General features: G+C 44.8%; 1 protein-coding gene across 1 annotated transcript in view; it reads right to left on the bottom strand.

The window, feature by feature from the left end:
* LOC111140662 (tetratricopeptide repeat, ankyrin repeat and coiled-coil containing 1) overlaps positions 1-24,055 on the bottom strand; it is a 139,901-nt gene that overhangs the window by 94,706 nt on the left and 21,140 nt on the right. The gene's annotated exons all lie outside the window — the stretch shown is intronic.

Raw genomic sequence — 24,055 nt, 5'->3', positions numbered from 1 at the left:
ATGTTCCACAGCAGTGAGGGAAAAGCTCGTGGGAAGGGAGGCAGCCAGGGGTCCGCAGCCCTCCCTCCTGCTCAGCCAACCCTCCGGCCTCGGCTCCGTCACCACACACTGGTCCAGTGAATCAGGCGGGTCCTGAGCGTCCTTGGGCATGAAACATCGTACGCCTCCAAGGAGTTCTGTTCAGACTGTGGTTTGTGGTGAGAGATGCTGCCATCTAAAGGCTTCCCGCATAAGCATCTACATCAGTATAACAATATCCCAGTTCCCAGCCGCCTACAACGGATTACACATTAAAACAGGTGACATTATCAAAGCAGCGTTTGGTGCTTGACAAATAGGGATAGTGTCTCAAACTTTACAAATCATGGTTTTTAAATGGCTAACAGTATTTAATCACATGGCCGTCTCCATAATTTACTTAACCCTGTCCGAAAGGGGATTTTCTCAAAGGTTAAATTGGAACAGTTACAGGTAAGAGGGAGAACATGTTCACAATATGAATGGAGGACGTAGGCTATGCAGCAGAATACAAAGCATTACTCAGATTTTATCTAAAATCTACACATATCCTATATCAATATACATGGAGAGAAGACTGGGGGGAGAGGCATAAAGGAAAATTTAACATATTTGCTATGGGGGAGCCACAAACTAGGAAGAAGGGCTCTAACAGGGCAGGAAAAAATGGAATCAGGACAAGCACAAGAACATTTCTACGGGGGCGCCTGGGTGGCTCAGTGGGTTGAAGCCTCTGCCTTCGGCTCGGGTCATGATCCCAGGGTTCTGGGATAGAGCCCCGTATCGGGCTCTCTGCTCAGCAGGGAGCCTGCTTCCTCCTCTCTCTCTGCTTGCCTCTCTGCCTACTTGCGATCTCTATCTGTCAAATAAATAAAAAAAATCTAAAAAAAAAAAAAAAAAACATTTCTACACTTTTGGTCCCTGACCTCTTCTCTGTGGTAAAAGAGATCACAGGGATCTTTTCCCCTACCATCTGCTATCTTCCACTTAAAGGACTCTGGGGAGGTAAAGCCCTTTATTATTTCTGCCCAATGATTCAAATTATCCCAAACAGCAACAATCCCTCAATGGTTGAGGGATGAAGGATCAAAGGTTGAGGGATGCTCAAGAGATACCTGTAAATTTCTGCTCCCCTTAACTCTTCAGGGTATAGTAACAGCAAATCTAAGCAGATCTATTTACAGGCTCCAATCTACCTACCCCATATATCCTTCAAAAATAGTCTCTGACAGTGAGTAGTCCTAAAACATGGGCCATCTCACATGGATGTACAATGGTTTTTATGAATGGCTGGAACAATGAACCCCAACATCACCCAGAGCCTTCAGAAAGCATCCACGCCCATCCATCTAATGCTCTATCACTGTGTTCGGCTCAGAGGCCAACTGCTACCTGTAAGAACTACTCCGCACTGAGGAGTCAGAGTGTTGAGAGCAGAGCCTCTGGAATTGGGCAGACCCACCTAGGTTCAAATACGGTTCCCTCCCCAGCTCGGGCCTCAGTAATATCCTCGAGATGTAAGATGACCAAGTAAGCCTCCTGTTCCAAGGGGAACATCCAGGAGAGCTAAGACGTGGATCTGATTTCCAGGCTTAGCTTAGCACTTGGCACACTAAACAGTGGCGCTAGATGGGAAAGGAGATATGCAATATCAAAGTAAAGAGAACATGTATTCAGTGGTCACACGAGGCTAAGCACTTACATACATTAATTCATTCAGTGGTAGTAACTTTGGGAGAAGAGCACTACTTGCATTTTTAGGTCAAGAAACTAAGGCTCAAATTAGTTAAACAAGCTTGTTGTGGCCCACACATGCAAAACACGAGTTCTGTGGTCCAAACAGGTTTGAAGCCCGTGTACTCAACCAGCACTTGGCACCGATAAAAGCAGGAAACCCAGATGAAACGTGCAGTCCTAGAAAAGGCCAGAACAACAGACACTTCCACCACCACCTAGTCATCCACGGACCTTGGGATAGTCAACCAATATTTTATTCATACTTGTCTCTGATCATCCCTTTTACTAAGAATTGAGATATTCTACAGTGATTACAGGCATACTTTAAATATTGGAGATACTGCAATAAAGTGAGTCAAATGAATTTTTTTGTTTCCCAGGACAGATGACATTATGTTTAGACTGTGGTCTGTTAAGTATACAATAGTATTATGTCTAAAATCAATGTGCATACCTTAATTACGAATTACTTTACTGCTAAACAGTGACTAATATCATCTGGCCTTTCAGTGAGTAGCAATCTTTTTGCTGGTGGAGGGCCTTGCCTTGATGTTGATGGCTGCTGACTGATGAGGGTGGTGGCTGTGGCCATTTCTTAAAGTAAGAATCCAATGAAGTCTGCCACATCAATTGGTGCTTTCACGAATGAATTCTCTGTCGCATGTGATGCTGTTTAACAGCATTTTTACCCACAGAACTTCTTTCATAACTAGAGGCAAACCTCTTAAATCCAACTACTACATTATCAACTACGTTTATACAATATTCTAAAATCCTTTGTTGTCATTTCAACAATCTTCATGGTATCTTCGCCAAAAGTAGATTCCATCTCAAGAAACTATTTGTTTATCTGTAAGAAGCAACCGTCCATCATCCGTTAAAGTTTAATCATGGGACCGCAGCAATCCAGTCCCATCTTCGGGCTCTACTTCTAGTTCAAGCTCTCTTGCTACTTCTACCCCATCTGCAGTTGCTTCTTCCACTGAAGTCCTGAACGCTGAGAGTCCTCCACGAGGGCTGGAATCATCTTCCGAACTCCTGTTAATGTCGATATGTTGACCACTTCCTATGAATCATGAATATTCTTAATGGCATCTGGAATGGTAAATCCTCTCCAGAAGCTTTTCAGTTTAACTTTGTCCAGATCCATCAGAGGAATCACTATCTGGGGCAGCTACAGCCTTACAAAATATATTGCTTCAATAACAACTGAAAGCTGAAATTATCCCTTGAACCATGGGCTGCAGAATGGACGCGGTGTTAAACGGCACAAAAATATTAAGCTCCTGAGACATCTCCGCCAGAGCTCTTGAGTGACCAGGTGCATTGTCAAAGAGCAGTAACATTTTCTGAGGAATTTTACCCTGAGTAGTAGGTCTCAACAGCGGGCTTAAAATGTTCAGTAAACCATGTTGTAAATAGATGTGCTGTCATCCAGATTTTGTTGTTCCATTTATAGAGCATAGGCAGAATATATTTATATTAATGCCTAGGGATCCTAGGATTTGGAGAATGGCAAATGAGCACTGATTCCAACTTTAAAGTCAGCAACTCCATCAGTCTGTAACAAGAGACAGCCTGTCCTCTTTAAAGCTTTGAAGCCAGGTATCGACTTCTCTCTTGTTAGGAAAGTCCTAGATGGCATCTTCAGGAACCAAGCTCTATTAGCATTCGACTTTTCTTCTATAATTTCCTCATCTCTCCTCAGCCTTCATGAACTGAAAAGAATTCAGGTCTTACTCTGGATTAGCTTTTGTCTTAAGAAAATGTGGCGGCTAGTCTGATCTTCTACCCAGACCAGTAAAACTTTCTCGGTATCAGCAATAGGGCTGTTTTTGCTTTCTTATCATTCAGGTATAACTGGAGTAGCACTTTTAACTTCCTTCAAGAACTTTTCCTCTGCATTCACAGCTTGGTTAACTCTTTGGGGCAAGAGGCCGGGCTTTCAGCCTAACTAAGCTTAATCATTTCTAGCTTTTGATTTAAAGTAAGAGATATGGGACTCTTCTTTTCACTTGAACACTTAGAGGACATTGTATGGTTATTAAGTGACCTAATTTCAATACTGTTGTGTCTCAGGGAATACCGAGGCCCAAGGAGAGAGAGAAGAGACGGGAGAAAAGCCAGAACATACCCAACATTAATCAATTAAGTGTGCCGTCTTATATGGGCACAGTTCATGGTATCCCAAAACAATTACAATAGGAACAAAGATCACTGACCACAGATCACAGTAACAGATATAGTAATAAAAAAGTCTGACATATTGCAAGAATTATCAACATGTGACACAAAGACATGAAGTGAGCCAATGTAGTAGGAAAAATGGTGCCAAAAGACTTGCTGGACACAGGGTTGCCACAAATCTTCAATCTCAAAACTGCAACATCTAGGAAATGTGACAGAGCAAACCGCCATAAAACAAGGCATGCCGGTGCAAGCAATGGCTCTCCAATATGATCCTCTTATTTAAATTGCTTTCCACAAAGAGCTGAACCTCAAATGCTATAAAACAAGAAAAATTTATAACTATAGAGGTTTTGTTCCTTCCTCCTCTCAATCACTCATTAGAGACTCCTTGCACACTTTCCATTAAACAACCAGATGAACACTCATTTGCCTTTACTCCTTTCCAAAACATCATTAGAGTTGCAGTAAAGGGATTTGAGAGAGACTGATGGGGAGAGGAGAACACCACAGCCAAGAAACCAAACTTCTGAGAGTGGGAAACAGTTTGCCAAGGAGCAGTGAATTGAGTGGGCTAGAAAAGGTTAGCGCTAGGGTAGGGGACGGGATGGCTCAGCCTCAGAGATGGGAGGCACTTCTGAAGACAGGGGCGTGGATGGGGCCACACAGGATTAGGGCTTGAGAATCTATTTAAGGGAGAGTCAGACCCTCAGAACCAGGAAGCATTCCCTCTCACCCTGTAGCCTGAGTTTTGCTCTGGAAAGGCCTAATGCCAAGAGCACAGAGACTCAAGAGCTAAACTCTTAAGTGCTAAACTAAAAAACTGGGATTAAGAAAAATTCCACATGTAGACTGGTGGGCCATTGGGGTGGGTCCCCAATGCCCCCCACCCCGAGCTGTGAGACCAGCGACAGCAATCTCGCACACCAGGGCAGAAAGACATCAGAGGATTCCACTCTGGGGAAAGTCACCAAGAGAAAAGACCAGTAAGTGAGCAGTTGGGCACATCCCCTGAAAGACATGGCACATCCCCAACCAACCATGGTATCACAAAGCCTGTCCTCAACACGTAGCCAGCAATTTCAATCAGCCTCTTTGCTCTTCAGATACAAACTAGGATCAGACAGTCGAGGAAGACCCTACCCTGAAAAGGAGCCACTGGAACAAGAAGAGTGCTGTGAGGGATCCGAGAAAACAGGAGGAACCCCCTCCAGAATGAGGAGTTATTTCTTCCACTACCCAAAGGACGACCATCACAAAGGGCACCTAGGGTCCCTGTGGTGGGCCGCTGAGCAGACTGACTGAAGGACAAGAAGAGAGGCCACGCTGGCAGGAGCCATGTGACCTCCAGGCACCCATCTTACACCTGAGCTGCTATTAAACCACAGTGACACTGATTTCCACACCTGAAACAAACTCCCCTAAAACGAAGTGGCCACCATGTCAACAGGGACCCAAACTGAGAATTCCATCTCCCTGCCACCATCTTACTCAGGGGATACTACTGCCCAGCACCTTTCTAGATGCAGCTTTTTGTTTAAAATAAAATGTTCAGGGGTGCCTGGGTGGCTCAGTGGGTTAAAGCCTCTGCCTTCGGCTCGGGTCATAATCCCAGGGTCCTGGGATCGAGACCAGCATTGGGCTCTCTGCTCAGCTGGGAGCCCACTTCTTCCTTTCTCTGCCTGCCTCTCTGCCTACTGGTGATCTCTGCCTGTCAAATAAATAAAAATCTAAAAAAAATTTTTGTTTAATAAAATAGAATGTTCAATGTTCCCAAGCATAAGTTATCTTAAAGTAAAATAATCTCCCCCCCTTACCTATCAGGTTAATCCCCACAGAATAACCAAAATATAATACTACATAATAATTATGAAGAAAGCATGGTATGTTGGCCACTAGTTTTTTTTTTTTTTTTTTTTTTAAGGTGGGGGGGCGGCAGAAGGAGAGAGACAACCATGCAGGCTCCATGGCCAGCACAATCTCACAAGCCTAAGATCATGACCTGAGCCAAAATCAGGAGTTAGACACTCAAAGGACTGAGCCACCCAAGGTGCCCCTGCTGGCTACTGTGTTTTGAGGCAAGCGTTCCTTAAAAACTATATATGACCATCAGGTATTAGCTTGAACATCAGCAAGGGGAACCTGGCTGGCTCAGTCCATAGAGCATGCAACTCTTAATCTCAGGGTTCTGAGTTCAAGCCCCATGGCAGGTATAGAGATTACTCAAAATTAAAAAAAAAAAAAAAAATGTGAGAAATTCAGCTCAGGTAAAGGCCAACATGTTTCCCTGTCACGATGGCCTCACTTCCCAATCACTCCTGGGCAGCTCACCCATAACACTGGTATAAAGCACTTTTCAAGCTCTACTGTGTATAGAGATCACCTGGGTGGGGGGTGGGGGAGTCCTGTAAAAATGAAGATTCTGATGTCCTTACTAGGTGTATAAGGCTGGGATCACGGCCACACTTTAGTAGCAAAGGTATCAAGTAGGACAGCAGAGCCACCATGGGCAGGGCCCCTAAAGAAGACCACCCTTCTTCCATCAGGTCTGAGAAGGACCTACGGTTGTGTGGCTGGAGCACCAACTTGCCCAATTTACCAGGTTTTAGATAAATGAGGATTGTTCTCAGTCATAAATGGAACTCATTCTTGATCATAACCCATTTTTTAAAAATTTATTTGACAGAGAGAGAGATCACAAGTAGGCAGAGAGGCAGGCAGAGAGAGAGGGAGAAGCAGGCTCCCCACTGATCAGAGAGCCCGATGTGGGGCTCGATCCCAGGACCCTGAGATCATGACCGGAGCTGAAGGCAGAGGCTTAACTCACTGAGCCACCCAGGTGCCCCGATCATAACCCATTTCACAGCAACTCCAGATTCTCTACCTCATCCAGTCTCCCCCACTGCTCACACCCATTCTCTACTATTTGATACAGGGGAAGGGCCCTCAACTTTAAAGATGAAGGGCTCCAAAGATAGACACAGAAGGTGCCCCAGAGAGGTTAAACAGGTTCCCCGTACGCAGCTTGCATGAGAAGAGCTCCTGCCAGCGCTTTCCACTGTACAGAAGGGCCTGTGTGTGTCTGGGAGGGGGATTGGCGAACCGCTCTGAATCACGTCAGTCTACAGCCTCGGAGGCAGGCCTTCTCCCCATTCAGTCCACAGCCTTTATGTAAAACTCCAAATATACTTTTCCCAGCGGTCAGTTTTCCTGCTCTTTTTAACATTTTAATCACATAGCTGACTATTCGGCTGCTTAGAAACTGCCATATAAGGAATATTTTTTTAAAGGGATGGCAGAAATAAACCAAACTGGGCTTTATCTCCAGGCAGTGAAAGACAGAAGGGCAGGGGTTATTTTTCATTTCAGAGTGTTTTAGTTAAAAATAATTTTATATATATATATATATATATATATATATATATATATATAAGCAGTATTTGGGACACAGAACACCTGAGGCTACTTAATGCATTTAAATGCAGTCTTACATTTTTCACATCTGGAGAGGAAAAGTGACACTTTGAATTATCAATCATTTTAGAGGTGTTTTTTTGTTTGTTTGTTTTTTGTTGTTTTTTTTTTTTAAGCATCTTGAACTTTCTCAGACAAGGTTCCTGTCAATTTTATCTGGTCTGGGATTTTCATTTTACACTGGGAAATGTTCATACAAAGAGGGGAACAATGAAAAGGATAAGTAAGAGAATTTTCTTTTGGGGAGGGGAGCTTTATCACTAAAGCAAATGTCATTAAATAGTTAATTCCCAAATGGTGAACTGTGGCAGGTGGGATTTTTAAAGGGCATGATACTGAGAGCTTCCAACGTCTAACCCTTCTCCTGCCTGTATCCCAAAAGGCCAGTGTTGCAGGGAGGAAGAGACACATGCTTGGAACTGAGAAAGGGGGATATCTGGCCTGAGGGCATGAAAGGAACACCTTCCCGGGGAACGGGCTGTCCTGCTTCCCTGCTGCTTTGTCCCGTGCTGAGCTGAGGCAGGGCAGGTGAGCTGATGGGACTACCCACAACCCTACCTGTAAGCGGTGAGAGCTTCTTGGGAAGAGTCACTTTGAGGGAAGGAGGAGCCAGAAAATGAACTGACCCAGTCAGGAAGCCTCGACCCAAAGGGAGGGTAATTTCAAGCACAATGTGTTGTCCGTCACTTGAATTTCTCCCACAAGAAGCAGGGAAGAGACTGCAAATAAAAACCTAAAATGCTGCTTGAGGTGGCTCCACTCCACGGATGGACAGAGGCAGCCCGAGGCTTCCCTACCCCACATGCCTGGGTATACTAGGAGCTGATGAGAGGCAAGGCACCAGGCAAAGTGCCTCAGCTACCTCAGCAGGAACTTCTCTGGTCTGCCCCCTGGAAGCTTCCAGAAACTTCTAGAAACACTTTTATGACTGCCTGGGGCCTTGTGCAGGGAGAGGATAGTAACTCAGTGCAATCGGAGTTGTCACCACTGGGTATAACCTCCTCCACACCCCAACACTGGTAAGGTCTAGGGAAATTCAGACTAATTCTAGGGAAGAAAAAAACAGATACCACCTCACACCAGTCAGAATGGCTAAAATTAACAAATCAGGAAATGACAGATGCTGGCAGGGATGCAGAGAAAGGGGAACCCTCCTACACTGTTGGTGGGAATGCAAACTGGTGCAGCTACTCTGGAAAACAGCATGGAGGTTCCTCACAATGTTGAAAATAGAGCTACCCCACGACCCAGCAATCACACTACTGGGTATTTACCCTAAAGATACAAATGTAGTGATCCGAAGGGGCACATGCACCTAAATGTTTATAGCAGCAATGTCCCAATAGCCAAACTATGGAAAGAACCTAGATGTCCATCAACAGATGAATGGATAAAGGAGATGTGGTATATATATACAATGGAATACTATGCAGCCATCAAAAGAAATGAAATCTTGCCATTTGTAGAACTAGAGGGTATTATACTTAGTGAAATAAGTCAACAGGAGAAAGACAACTATCATATGATCTCCCTGATATGAGGAAGTGTAGATGCAACGTGGGGGGTTTGGGGGGTAGGAAAAGAATAAATGAAACAAGATGGGATTGGGAGGGAGACAAACCATAAGAGACTCTTAATCTCACAAAACAAACTGAGGGTTGTGGCGGGGGGAGGGAGAAGGTGGCGGGGTTATGGACACTGGGGAGGGTATGTGCTACGGTGAGTGCTGTGAAGTATGTAAACCTGGCGATTCACAGACCTGTACCCCTGGGGCTAATAATACATTATATGTTAATTAAAAATTTTAAAAATTAAAAAAAAAAACAAACAACCAGAAGGTGAGAGGAAAACAATGGGTCACCTGCTAATGGTAACTGAAATAGGAGAGTTACCTGACATTACTCTCAATAAGCCTCTTCTTTCCTATTTCGAATACCCTCTTTTTAAAGAGTGCATTGAGAAGGGCACACAGCCTTTACTCCATGCAATGCACAAGGCCCTGTGTGATATAAATGTGCATTGCCATTTGGGCACTTAAATCTAGTAGGAAAACATTTCTAAAATGGAGCCACGTTCCTTTCAATAAATCAGCTTTAAAATAAATGTTGACAATGATTTTCTAGTCTCAGTCTGCAGTGTGCATGTTTACAGCACTGTGAGTATAATAAACCTCTAGCTCAACACAATACCCGAGTCATGTTTCCACTTTGTCCCAGCGCAGTTCGGTCTGTCATGCTGTTCCTGTACTGAACCTGTTTTTATGCACTAACACAGGGAAATGCATTCATTCACCTTACTTGGTTACTCAACAAGCACCCACTGGCACCAACTGCACGCCAGGCACAGGGTGAGAATAAGACATCGACACGCTCTCCTGGAGCTCCCAGATTTCTGGGACAGAACTCTATCACATTGCCCAAATTTTATCTCCAAACACCTCAACATAAATAATGTGATATAAATGCGTGTCAGGTGCCTTCAAGCTATTGCCTAAAAGCAATTAGTTGTCTTAATCTGGAATACAGACTCTAGAGGTTAACTAGTGTTTTTCCCCCTAAGATTTTATTTATTGGAGAAAGAGAGAGAGCGTGTGGAAGGGGGAAGGGCAAAGAGAGAGAATCTCAAGCAGACTCCAAGCTGAGCGTTGAGGCTGGCATAGGGGCGCAATCTCATAACCCTGAGATCTTGACCCCAATTGAAACCAAGAGTTGGGTGCTTAACCAACTGAGCCACCCAAGCACCCCGAGGTTAGGTAGCTTTTAAACAAAAGGCCGGGGACATCTGGGTAGCTCGGTCAGTTAAACGACTTAACTCTTGATTTCTGCTCAGGTCATGCTCTCAGGGTCATGAGATCAAGCCCGCATAGGCTTCTACCTTCAGCAGAGTCTGCTTGAGATTCTCTCCCTCTGTCAACTCCCCTCCACTCAAGAGCACAAGCATGCATGCTCTCTCTCTCTCTCTCAAATAAATAAAAGCTTTGAAAAACTAGGGGCACCTGGGTGGCTGTCAGTTAAGGATCAGACTCTTTTGGGGGGGGGGCAACAATACTGACTTTTTAAAATTGAAGTACTAAAATGTAATACACAATGTTACATTAGTTTTAGGTGTACAACGGATCAGACTCTTGATTCCAGCTTAGGTCATGATCTCGTGGTGGATCAGACCTCCAGGGCAGGGGCTCTGCGCTCAGCATGGAGTCTGCTTGAGATTCTCTCCCTCCCCCTGCTTGCTCTCTCTCTCTTTCAAGTAAATAAAATCTTTAAAAATTTTTAAAAATAAAATAAAAGGCCACACTCAAGAGCAGACCACCACCAGTCAGTCAGGTAGCCATCCTTACCACAGTCACACAAGTTAGTACACTTAAGGTAAAAAATGGACTTCCATGCTGGCTAAATCACTAATTTTGTTCATCGGTATTATGGAGCAGAGTTTCAGATGGCTCCTTCTGATGCCATTATGTCTGTGATGGGTTCCTGTATAGGGTGAGGGTGGGGTGTGTGTGTATGGTGTGTATGTGTCCAAGGTTTATCGAAGGAGAGTGAAGAAGTCTGGACCTGGCCACTGTGGAAGAATGGGAAGAGTGCTGATGAGTGAGGCATAATTGCTCTTCTCCTGCCCTCTCTTGAATGGTTGGGGAGGGCTCATGGAGCACCCGCCTACAGGTGGGAACCTCTGGATGGATTGGGATGCATGCTTTTCCCTCCCACCTCTTCCCTTACCTCCAAATCTCCCACCCTTAACAGAAAAGATGAAAGAGGTTAGAACAGGATTCCATAGTAGTGACTGTGCTGAATATTTGAAAAAATGGTCCCAAATCAGGATATTCCTTAGAAGTTATCAGTTTATAGCAAATAGGTGTAATTCTTTTAAAGCGCAGCCACTTTTTCTCATCAGAACTAGTATTTGCGCACTCCTTGAGTAATAGTACTCTAAGGGAGCTAGCAAGGGGCAAGGTTCTCTGCCTCAAGCAGCTTTCATCCTGCGTGGAATGGGAAGAGGAAAACAATGCTCCACTCCATCCTCCCACTTCCTTCCAATAGTACTCATGATCCTGTCACATCCATGTCAACCAATCCTTCTGTGTTCTTGGTGACAAGATCAAGGGCAAGAAAAGGCAAGAGATGCAGACTCCACAGGTCCTATAGAGAAATAACTGAACTGTTGCACTGGATAAGAGGGTTTACAGGCCTAATAAGAATAAGTTGAAAGATCAGCAACAGATATTGTTACAATCTGACTAGGTTGCCCTGAGAATTACCACTACGTACCTAGCAGAATGGTAGGATTTAAAAACAAAAAACTGAGGAGTAAAAAGTGATGTGAGGATACAAATCAATGAGAACTCTTCTCCACTGTTGGCGGGGAAGCAAGATGGTAAAATCACATTGGTAAAGAGTTGGCATTTTTATATAAAATTAAACACACCATGGGACCAAGTGATTCCACAATAAGGCACTGACCCAAGAGAAATGAAAATGTATGTTAACGCCAAAAGCCTACATGTACATGTTTATGGCAACTTAATTCATAATCTACCAAAAGTACAAGCTACTCAAACGTCCTTCAATTGGTAAATGGATAAACTACAGTATATCCACACAATGGAATAGTACTCAGCAGTAAAAAGTAAAACAACATTGATACTCACTACAGTAGAAATTTCAGGGGCACATGTCTGACTCACTCGGTTAAGCCTCTGCCTTCAGCTCAGGGTGTGATCTCAGGCCCTGGGATCGAGCCTCGCCTCAGGCTCCCTGCTCATCTGGGAGTCTGCTTGACTCTCTCCCTCTGCCCTGCTCATGCTCACTCTCTCAAATAAATAAAATCTTTTTTAAAAAATGAATTTCAAATGTACTATACTCAGTGAAAGACGCCAGATTCAAAAGGCTGCATACTCTATCATTCCATTTATGGGACATTCTGGGAAAGGCAATTACAGATTTAGACAACAGATCGGTGGTTCCTAGGGAGCAGGGGTGGACTACAGAGGAGCAGCCTGAGGGAATATTTTGGAATGAGGGAGCTGTTCTGTCCATGACTGTTGGGGTGCTGATAACACAACCCCAGGCATTTGTTAAAGCCCACAGATCCGTACAACAAAAAGTAAACTTCGTTGTATATAAACAAAAACGAAAAAAATTTTAATTAAAAAAAGAGAGGTCTGACTTAGGGTATCCATCTATACGGGGGAGAAGCACTACTTGTAGGATGCCTCCGTTCTGGGCAAATATCTCTGACCTACTGAGAGAACAACAAGGCCAGTTCCAACATCTACCATCCCCTTCTACTCTGGTAAGAAAGCCATAGTTTCTAACTATTTTAGAATAGTTAAAAGAAGTTTTGAGAAGTACCCAATACATAGAAAGAGGCAGAGAGATGACGGAGTGTCCCTTGATTTGGGTGGTAGGGGGTGATTACATATAGCAGACTTTCCAGGACTATCTCATTCTACACTCTGGGCTGACTGACTAGCAACTGGACTATTTCACAGTTCTGCACACTGTCAAAAACATAGTAGCAATGCAAATGATTCCCGTCCATAGCAATGGAAACAAATGTTGTGTGGCGGAGAATATAAATCTCTGTAAATTCAAATTCTCATTTAAACTGGCCTTAACAGCTTACTCATTTCCCTCTTTAATTAATGAGCTAAATAAAATTATTGACATATGACCTTTTTACATTTGCATGTCCTATTTTCGCCTTCTTGAAAATTATACTTCAGCAGCACAGGGAATTAAATAAATCAAAGAGTGTCTTTCCAAGCCTCCTTGGCAGCGAGGTAAATGCAGTCACCGCGAGGAAATCCAGTATTGGGTGGGATTTCAAGGAAGAGTGTTTAAAACAAGCCGACCAAGCTGAGAGGGGCCCCTTATGACTCTTCTCACTTTCCTCCATCTGGCAGGAAATGCTGACTTGCGCTAACAATCATACTAGACCCTGAGGTGACCTTGAGGGAGAAGGGTACAGCAGGCTGATAATGGCACCCAAAAATATGTCCATGACCTAATCTCTGAAACCTGTAAATGTTCTTTATTTGGAAAAGTGGTTTGTGCGATTAAGCTAAGGATTCTGCGGTGAAGGAATCATCCTGGATTATCCAGGTGGGCCCAAAGTACCATCATGACTATTCTTACAAACGATACAAAGGGAGACCAGATCACCACACAGAGAAAGCCATGTCAAGACAGAGACTGGAGGGAAGCTGCCGCACAAAAAAGGATCCCTTGGAGCCCCCAGAAACTAGGAGAAGCAAAAACAATTTTCTCCAGAACCTCTGGAGAGAGTACAACTGTGCTAAGACCTTGATTTCTGAATTCTGATCTCCAGAACGGTGAGAGAATGAATTTCTGTTGTTTTAAGCCATCCAGCCTGTGGTACTCTGTGACAGCAGCCCCAGGAAACTAACACAGAGGGAGAGGGTAGACACAAGACAGGGGCCTGGTTCCCTGACAACAGATACCTTGAAGTCACCTCAGCCCAGCATCATCTAACTCTAGACCATTCACAAGAGAAGAATGAATTTTTATTTTATTTATTATGTATTTGATCATTCTTAATTGAAACCAAACTTAATCCTAATATAGTAATAAACTGTAATAATCAATTATTGGCCCCAACCTCAACATGCCTGAACTGATCAATCATATTGGTCACCCTACAACCTCAGCAAGGTTGAGAATTAAATCAAGAGCTGAAGAAGTCAAACTCCAAGTATTGATAGGACAGTGTTACCTTTAGAATAACTTTGCCATTGCTGACATACTCAGGGAATATGTCTAAGAGAGAATTTTTTTTAAGTTTTGTTTTTTTTTTAAGATTTTATTTATTTGACAGACAGAGATCACAAATAGGCAGAGAGGCAGGAAGAGAGAGAGGAGGAAGCAGGCTCCTCGCAGAGTAGAGAGCCCGATGCGGGGCTCGATCCCAGGACCCTGGAATCATGACCTGAGCCAAAGGCAGAGGCGTTAACCCACTGAGCCACCCAGGCGCCCCTAATAGAGAATTTTTAATGTTTTTTAAAATGTGGCCTATCAGGACTGATTAGCTTTGTGATTCCTATTTGCAATATGTAATTTTTAGCTTTAAGTGAAATTCATGTTAAATGTAGGACTTTAGATTATAAATATAAGATTTATAAATTGAGTTTAAAGGCTATGGAAAGCTATGTTTCAAATTATTAACCACAGTACCTTGAACAGTAATTTGAAACCCTTACCATCATATGTATACAAAATGCTGCTCTCAGACATCAAAAGACTCCTTTTAATAATGTTCTCTCCACAGTATAAAGTCAGTCTCTTACCTTCAAAATGCTCACTGGAAGGAGTTCAAGATGGAAGGAAGGAGGGAAAGAGAGAGGAAAAGAGGACCTAAAAATTCCCTTAACTCCAAGTTTACCACAGTCCATAGCCCATGCCCTCTCACAACCATTACCAGCCAACAAAACCAGCCATCATTCATTTCTAGTCCTTCAGCTAAATTCTAAAACCTTCCATGGGCCACCACAGTCCCCAAGGTCATCACGCTATTCTTGTTAGCATCCCCCAGACAACTCACTCCTCTCTGTTCCTGGTGTCTGAAAAGAGGCGGCACTCTGCTTTGAGACACTCTCCCTAAGGTCAGAAGCAGCCCATGGTGTTGCTGTACATGGCCAGAGGTTGGTGCATCAGGCCACACACTCATGGCCCCTGACAATCCAGGGAGTCCCACAACAGGCTCATCGGACACTGAAAGCAAGAGCAGAGCAGAGACTGGGCTTGTGAGCCTGAGGCAAATGTTCTTCTGTGACCTCTTTGGTGAGAAGCTCACACTTGAAAGCATGTGACTGCCATTATCTGAAATACCTCGTGGAAACATCGGGAACCTAAAAGAGCAGCCTAAAAGAGCAGCCGCAGAGTGGTATCTGGAGGCTTAGCTCTTATCTCTTTCAGTTTGAACAGGACAAATTGCCCTCACAGATGACATAGGGAACCCATGACACCATTGACAAAGAATTAGCTGAAGAGCCACTGGCAGGGCACATCTCCTTATAGGCAGCCAGCCCCTGCCATGACAGAGCCCTCTCAAACCCCTCCAGCAACGTCTGTCTCTCTGTGTCCCAACCCCAGGAGCGGGGTTTGCCCACAGAATTACAGTATGGTTCTTTAGAACTTTTCTTATCCACCGAAACAACTACAATTTTATCTCACTTTCAAAAGCTGATCAAGATTAATGTTCAGGGGTGCCTGGGTGGCTCAGTGGGTTAAGCCTCTGCTTTCGGCTCAGGTCTGGATCTCAGGGTCCTAGGATCGAGCCCCGCATCGGGCTCTCTGCTCGGTGGGGAGCCTGCTTCCCCTTCTCTCTCTGCCTGCCTCTCTGCCTACTTGTGATCTCTCTCTCTGTCAAATAAATAAATAAAATCTTTTTTTAAAAAAAGATTAACATTCAATTTGGAATTCCTGATTCCACACTGGCTTATGACAACAAGAGTAGCCACTCGAGTAGCTTTTTTATTTTTTTCTCTTTAAACCAATTCCAATAGGCAGTCATGCTGACCTCCAGCGTAGCACTTGCTACTGGTCACCAGGTCAATCACAAGGCCCTCTAAGTTACCCTACCGACTCCCCAACCCCTCCCATTCCGAAGACTCCTCCTGTGGTTGTGAATGTTCCAGGGGGCAGAGATCCAGAAGCCCCACCCCACCCCCACATTCCTACACATTACGGTGGGTGTTAGCAGCCTCCCTGCCTGCCTTCCCCACAGGCTCAAACACCTTAAAACCCTTCAGCAAAGGAGAATGACACTCTAAAAATCAGTCCCCAACCTGCCCAAGCCAAAGAAAAACAGCTCCAGAAGTTCGAGGTTTCAACCTGTGCCACTTTTATGTCTCAGCAAATTTTGAATAATCAGAAAGAAAGCTTACTTTAAGCTACCCAGACACCCTTTGGGTTGGGTGAGCAAAGTTAGCAGTTACTATGCCAAAAGAAAAAACTATTGAGAATTTTAACCTTCAAGTGTTTATTTTGTAGGCACACCTGGTGACGTATGAAGCCAAAGTTGGAAGTTAGCCTCTTTTAAGGACGTGGGTCCAAAGAGTCCCAGAACTAAGCAGACACTGTTCCTGGAACACACTCATCATTCAGCATCTACCACACGGTGGCGCTGCTTCAATGTGGCTTTCAGACCAAATCCACAAGGGCATTTCTTCATCATCGGAGAACAATGCTTGCACCCATTAGGAGTTGGGAGAGTGAAACCGACAAAAGCTTCTTCTTGATGGTTTCAGGTAACACCCATGAGGTCAACAGTCTACATGGAGGAATTAAGCTGCCGAGACAGCAGCTCTTTGCCCAGGTTTTAGGCCGAGCCTCACAGAATTCTGACATTTCTGGCCCCTGTAAAGAGCTTCCCTTCACTTATAGCGCAGCCCACAAGGCAACATGTAGGGCAGAAGGGCTGAGGGTCCCGGAGTTGGCCGTCTCACAGAGCAACCTGACATGTCATCTACCTGTGACTCCAGACTGATATAACTGAATGGGGAAGAAGAAATGAATCTCCATGAGGAAAATCCAAAATTTATGCAGATACCTCATTGTCAAGGACAGGGAGGAGAACACCCTACCCTTCCTATGTGGGCTGCTCACAGCACCTTTCTTCCAGAGAGTAGGATATGGAGAGTGGCATAAGAAGAGAGAGTAACTTCACTATGGAGAAATCTGAAAACCACTATGTTGGCTGGGTGGCCAAAGTTAACATAAACTGTGAGAAGTCACATTGCTGGTGTTCACCATCAACACGTTGTGATAAGAAGGGCACTTCACCTCTGCGGTCTTCCTCTCCAAAACCCCCTAAATCTAGTCTAATCATGACAGAAGTATCAGACAAATCCCAGCAGAGGGGCATCCTATAAAATTCCATCAGTACACATCAAAACTGCCCAAGTCATCAAAACCAAGTCAAGTCTGAGAAACTATTACAGCTGAGCAGAGCCTACGCAGACATACAAATAAATGTAATGTGGGACCCTGAATAAATCCTGGATGTGTTGGTTATAAACTAGATAAATATGAATGAAGCATAGATTTTAGTTGATAATAATGTATCAGTATTACTTTATTAATTGTGAAAATATATGGGGTGCCTGGGTGGCTCAGTCAGTTGGGCATCTGCCTTTGGCTTGGGTCATGATCCCAAGGTCCTGGAATCAAGCCCCATGTCAGGCTCCTTGCTCAGTGGGGAGCCTGCTTCTCTCTCTCCTTCTCCCTCTGCTTGTGCTCTCTCTCCCTCTCTCTGTCAAATAGATAAATAAAACCTTTTAAAAATATTTGTGACAATATATCATTAATGTACTCTGTTAATAACAGGAGAAACTGGGTATGTATTAGATGGGAACTCTGAACTACCTTTATAACTTTTTCTATAAATCTAAAACTAGTCTAAAATAATAAGTTTAGGGGCACCTGGATGGCTCAGTTGGTTAAGCGTCTGACTCCTGATTTTGGCAGGCCATAATCTCAGGATCATGAGATCGTGCCCCAGGTCAGGCCCCACGCTGGGTATGGAGTCTGCTTGAAATTCTCTCTCTCCCTCTCTCTCTCTGCCTCTCCCCCTGCTCTCTCTCTCTAAAATAAATAAAATCTTTAAAATAAAATTAAAAGTTTATGTTTAAAAAAGTCCATTCAAGGCTCATATGGTAACCGACACCTTCACATACAGGACAATGCCTTTATCTTCTGTATTCAGGAATTCCAGCCGTGTTCCTGACAGTCCTCTGATATCCACTGCAGAAGAAGAGGGTTGTTACAGGCTGAATGGTGTTCCCCCAAATTTCATGGGTTAAAGGCCCAACTCCCAGTATCTACAAATGTGACTGTACTTGGGAGACCAGGCTTTTAAAGAGGTAATTAAGTTAAAATGAGGCCACTGCTGTGGGCCCTAATCCCATCTACGTGGTGTCTTTACAGGCAAAATCTGGACCCACAGACACACACCAAGACACACAGGCACAGAGGAAAGACCACGTGAGGACTCAGGGAGCAGGAGGCCCTCTAAACCAAGGAGAGGGGCTAGAGGAAGAAGTAAAGCTGTAAGCACTCTCATCTGGCACTTCAGGCCTCCTGAACTGTGAGAAAATGCATTGTTGTTCTTTGAGCCACCCACTCTGCGGTACTCTGTTATGGCAGCACCAGCAAACTATACAAGGGGGAGGCAAAAATCCCCAGTGTCACTGAAGGTCATGGGGATGAAGAGCTTGACTGCCTCCATGCCTCACGTCCCCGCCGGGAGGAGTCCGACCAAATGCTGCCCTTCTGGGCAGCGATGAGGTGAAATGGAACTGCCCGGCGCCTTTGGAGTCAGGCTGACAGAACTTCAAGGCCCAGCCAGCCAGGAACTAGCTCCACAACTTTTGGGCAAATTATCCACTCCTGGGTCTCTCCATCAACTGAAAATGGGGTTAGTACCTACACCTCAAGGTTAAATATAGCCTGTCTAGCATGTGGTCAAGTACTAAATAAATACTAATTTTCCATCCCCCCTTCCTTTCCTTTAAGCTGACAAACTATGCAAACAGACTCACTGCATGTTTCTATATTAGTGCCACGGAGCCATGACCCTTCGTTTATGGGCCAACTGTGGCTGATCTGTGCTACGACGAGAAGGCTGAGTAGTCACAACACCAACCCTACCGCCCTCAAAGCCTGAAATATTTACCATCTGGCCTTTGACAGAAGAAATATGTCAGTTCTACTCTGTCATCAGTTACCCCATTTCCACAGGCAAGCACCTTTTATCCCTTATTGTACTTGAACTTCCCAGCCACTGCCGCAGATGCCACGTCTTGAACTCCTTCCTCCTCCCTTGAGCACTCGGCCAGCGCTCAGGCTCTGTGCTTGCAACTCCCCAGTACTCTTCATGAACAAGGCTCTGTGGAGCATTTAAGGTTCAAGACACTCAAAGACAAATTCTCCCCCCCACCCAACCGACCTGTTTCTGGATCCTACATTGTAGTTCATGACACAACACCTGCGCCTTACAGCAGCACAGAAATAGCAGGACTTGAAATCCCAGGACCCAGGTTGAAATTCCAACTGTCAGAGCCTTACCTAAATTACAAGAATAATGATCACCGTGGAGACACTTCCTAATAATTACATAGCAGGGAAGGGTAAAGCCACTAGGGCAACAACGATTTTTTGAATCTAGACCCCCCCGAGAAAACCAAGCTGGAGCCCTTGGCAAGATTCCCAACTGGTTTGCAAGGAAGGAGGGAAGCGTGTGCAGAGATGTGGATCCCTCCACTGTCTGGACTGCTGGGCAGTGCCCCAAGGACAGTCCCTTTATCCCAAATGCCGAACAAATCTCTCCCATGTGCCACGGTAGGACAAGAGATAGCAAGGTCTGTTCAGAGCTATTCTGCACTTGTCTTTCTTCCCTCATTCTCAGGTACAAACAGGTCACCACAACCTATAGATTCTTTTCCCTACAACTTTCTCAGACTCCCACCTCCCTCCATTCTCCTGTCACTGCAGAGGTTTTGGTTACTAGACTTCATCTGAATCATCACAAGAGTCCTAACCAGCTGCCCCAACTCCAAGATAGCCCATATAAAAATAGTTATTGTCCTAAGACCCCAATTTATACATTCTTTCTACTTAAAAATAATGGCCGAAAAACACCACTGCCAAAAGACTAAAATCACTCCTGGCTCCCACCGACGTTCCATGCTCTTCTTCAACACTGCCGGCTGCCTCACTGTGCCTCGTGAGCTCCATCCAGGGCTGCCCAGTCCCTCACATTCCTGCATGCTCTCCAGACTTCACACAACCGTCCTCCTACCCACCCAACCCCCGTTAGGTATGCAACCCCTAATTCACGCGTTAAGAGCACCTTCCAATGTCACATCGGCACCTTACCAGCTGCCCCCAGAGATTCTCGCTCATTTCCGTGACATCGCAACTCTGTAGACAGCTCAAGGTCTCACAAGTCATCACCCCTCTCACTAATCTGGGAGGCGCCCAAAGCTTAGGACCAAGTGTTTGTTTACCTTTCTACCTACCTCACCTCTATCCCACAGCCCAACACACAGCTAATGCTCAATTAGCCTGAATAAGACAAGTGTTTATGGAACCTCATGAAATCACCAAATGAAAAGAAGACTGAAGTAACTCAGGGGGCCTCAGAGGACATTCGAAAAAATAAAGGTCACCACCACGAAAGAGTCACATCACCTACAAAGTATCCTCTTATGATGAAAGGGGTCCTGGAAAAGTCTCTTGCCAACTCAACTGCCAGCCAGCCCAGAAGAGCTGGGGAAAGCTCCTGAGAGCACCAGTGCACAGAGAGGGACTATTTTTAAAGGCCAAAGGGCACACTAACTAAGAATTTCCAGTTTGAAAGGAAGAAACAGGGAAACTAAACCACAAAAATAGTAAGAATAACCAAACGCAAACTAGAAATGATTCTCTTGAGCAGTCCGCTAGAAGGTTTCTTTCTCATTTCAGGGAAAACATATTGGACTCGGTAAGTTTTATTTTTTCCTTCCACTGTATCATTAAGAAATCTACAAGAGGGGTGCCTGGGTGGCTCAGTGGGTTAAGGCCTCTGCTTTCGGCTCAGGTCATGATCCCAGGGTCCTGGGATTGAGCCCCGCATCGGGCTCTCTGCCCGGCGGGGAGCCTGCTTCCTCCTCTCTCTCTGCCTGCTTGTGATCTCTGTCTGTCAAATAAATAAATAAAATCTTAAAAAAAAAAAAAAGAAAGAAAGAAAGAAAGAAATCTACAAGCAATAGTGAAAAAGTCAAGGTGACTCCAGGTATGAAGCTATAGAAAGATTTTTCCTGCCTTAAAAGGACCTGTTATTCTTCAGTTGCTTATTAAAACATCATAAACTTAAAAAAATATGCAGCAAAACCTAATGCAGAATACATATCACATCTCAGAAACTGTTTAATGTGTGCTTCCTTGACCTGGGCCTGTTGACAGCATTTCTTCCTGAGAGTCTTACTGGGCCCAGGTGGCCATTCTGAGGAATCTTCCACACTGGGCAGAATCAATCCCCCCTCAAAACAGCATAGAGATGCAGGGTGATTTCCCCACCCTCACCCCAAAATCTCCAGTATCAGCTCGCGTCCTTGTGAACTGCTTCTCACACTCCAAATCTTGGTTACTTGCATTCTCACGGATCTTTACCACTTTCACTATGAATTTTGATAGGACCAAGAATAAAGAAACAACGCACTTGGCTGGGAGCAACACCTACCGCAGGAAATGAAAAGCAAGGAAAGATGGGATGAGACCTTTCACACAAGCTGTGGAAGGGTGAACTCTGCAAAGCCACACCCAGACTGAGAGAGGCAAATCCAGGTATCCCCAGCAAGATGTTAGAGGTCCCTGCACTGAGACAGCAGTGCCTTCCCCACTGTCCAGGTCAGACAAACAGAAGAGGAGGAAGTATGAGAAGCCAACACATGGGAAAGGGGGCAAGTTATCTGATCTCAGAAGTTGGGGCAACAGCACTTCCCGAGCATGTTTTAGGAGCTGGGCGCTTTACCAGCATCCCCTCTATCCTCTCAAAGAACTGCAAGGAAACCAAGAATCAGAAAGCTTGATGAGTCACTTCTAAGCACACAGAACTTAAGAACAGGACTACGGATTTGAACCCCAAGTCTATCCAGAAACTTCCCACAGCACTACATGGCTTGGGCAGAATTTCCTCCAGCAGGGGAAATGACGTGTACAGACGTTCACCTTGTATAATGCAGACAAGATCTGTTCAAATCTCACCACCACTTCTAAACAAAACCATGCACTCTGAGAATCCTTTAAACGCATATACTCAAATTTAAACGTATGTTTGAGTACATACATACATTCATTCAAATCTTAAAGAACACATACCTGGCTCTAATAAGAACTCTAGAACTGAGAAAAAAATGTTGTAAGTTATTTTGTAAAAGCAAACCAGTTTTAAAAAGAAAATGTCTATTGAATTTTCGCTAAAGATCTCAAAGTCCTTTTTAATTAACAAAATAGGAGATTCCTAGCCTCTAAGTTTCACTTCCAGACCTCTAATTCCCAAGTCAAATATAAACACCAGAACCTAGGATGTATACAACAGGCACATATTTTGAGTCCTGAAGACCCTCACATCCAGAGTCCTTGTGAAGTATCAAAATGCCCAAGACACAGGTGTCCATAATCCTGTCTATGTTCTCAGATGACACCTCCCTGCAGTGTTACAGTGGAGTTGTGACCTGGGCACAACCACGTCCCCTGCATTCAACCACATGTACACCACAAGGTGGGGGAAAGGTTCTAGAGGATGAGACCCACGCATCTATTACTGCCTGAGCCAGTCCCGGCCCCTCAGGCCCTCAAGCAATGGGATTCTGCATATAAGGTACATACTGCTGCTACAACACAGACCTAAAGCCCAAGTTACCTACTTCATCGGGCATGTACGAATAAACAACCCTGTGTGTCAACGGCAGAGAATCGACCGTGCCATCCAGAGACAGCATGTCTGCACATGGCATGTCTGAGCAGCCTACGGGATGTCCAGGAGTAACCCGACAGAGGTTTCTGCCTTGAGTGCCAACTTTATCACTTACCCATACAAGGAGCAACTTTGTGACTGTGCTTCAGACCCGCGAGTGTCCGCTCAGCTCCCATCGAAGTTCTACTCCCCTCGCCTGGCGAGCACGTGAGGACCATGCGGGGGCACTTACGCTCCATCAGCTTCAGCTGTCACTCACTCTGGTTTGTACAGAGCTCACAGGAGCTTCACAGATCACTGAGGCAGGGCGGCACCACCACGCACCCCACCTTTGCTTTGCCCAAATGTCTCTTTTCTGCTCAGAAGTGCTTTCTTAAACCTTTGCACATGCATCTCAGCTCGCAGAGTTGGCTTCCTCTACAGGGCAGTCGTACAGACACAACTGTAATCGTTTCGTACAATCTCGTGCAAACCAAGGGAGGAATAATACAAGTAGTTGGTGGCCAAACTGGGATCAGAACCCAGTGGCTCAGTCACTGCCCTATCCTGCTTCCGTGTCCTGTTCACAGAGAATAAAGCCTGCTGCCCACGAGGAAGACATATGCTTGCCAGGAAACACAGATATTGGAGGATGAAATCCGTTGGGGGCAGACGGCAGGAGGATCTGGCTGAGGATGGAGAACTGAGACGACCAATACTGTGAGATTCCATTCTCGGCCACCAAGTCAGATGAAGGAAAATGAAGATAGGCTCCAAGGCAGATGGCTACACTCAAACAACAATCCCCAAAGAAGAGCGTGTGCCATCAGGCCCTACAATTCACAGTCTGCATCTCATTTAAATTTCAGTTACCCTGTAAAGAGAAGCTTTCATTACCCCCATCTCCCAAATAAGGAAACACCTACCCAAGCACACCAAGTAAGAGGTGAACCCAGTTCCAAACTGCCCCAAACTGGCGTGGCTGGAGACTTCTGCACCTGTCAGTATCGTTAATATTTTAGTTAGTTAAAAGCAGAGTCTCTCAGGTTTCTGACTGATGCCAGGTGATATATTAGGCTTTTCAAAACATGAGCTCCATCTGAATAGGCCTAAAAAGCTGTTAAAGAAATTGAATCAACAAACAACCTTCCAAAATAGAAAGTGCCAGGCCCAGATGGATTCA

This window comes from Enhydra lutris, unplaced genomic scaffold (genome assembly GCF_002288905.1).
Source record: "Enhydra lutris kenyoni isolate GAN:26980312 unplaced genomic scaffold, ASM228890v2 scaffoldscaffold1, whole genome shotgun sequence".
Taxonomy (NCBI): domain Eukaryota; kingdom Metazoa; phylum Chordata; class Mammalia; order Carnivora; family Mustelidae; genus Enhydra; species Enhydra lutris.
The sequence above is the reverse complement of the archived record's forward strand: the minus strand, read 5'-3'. Positions and strand labels throughout refer to the sequence as shown.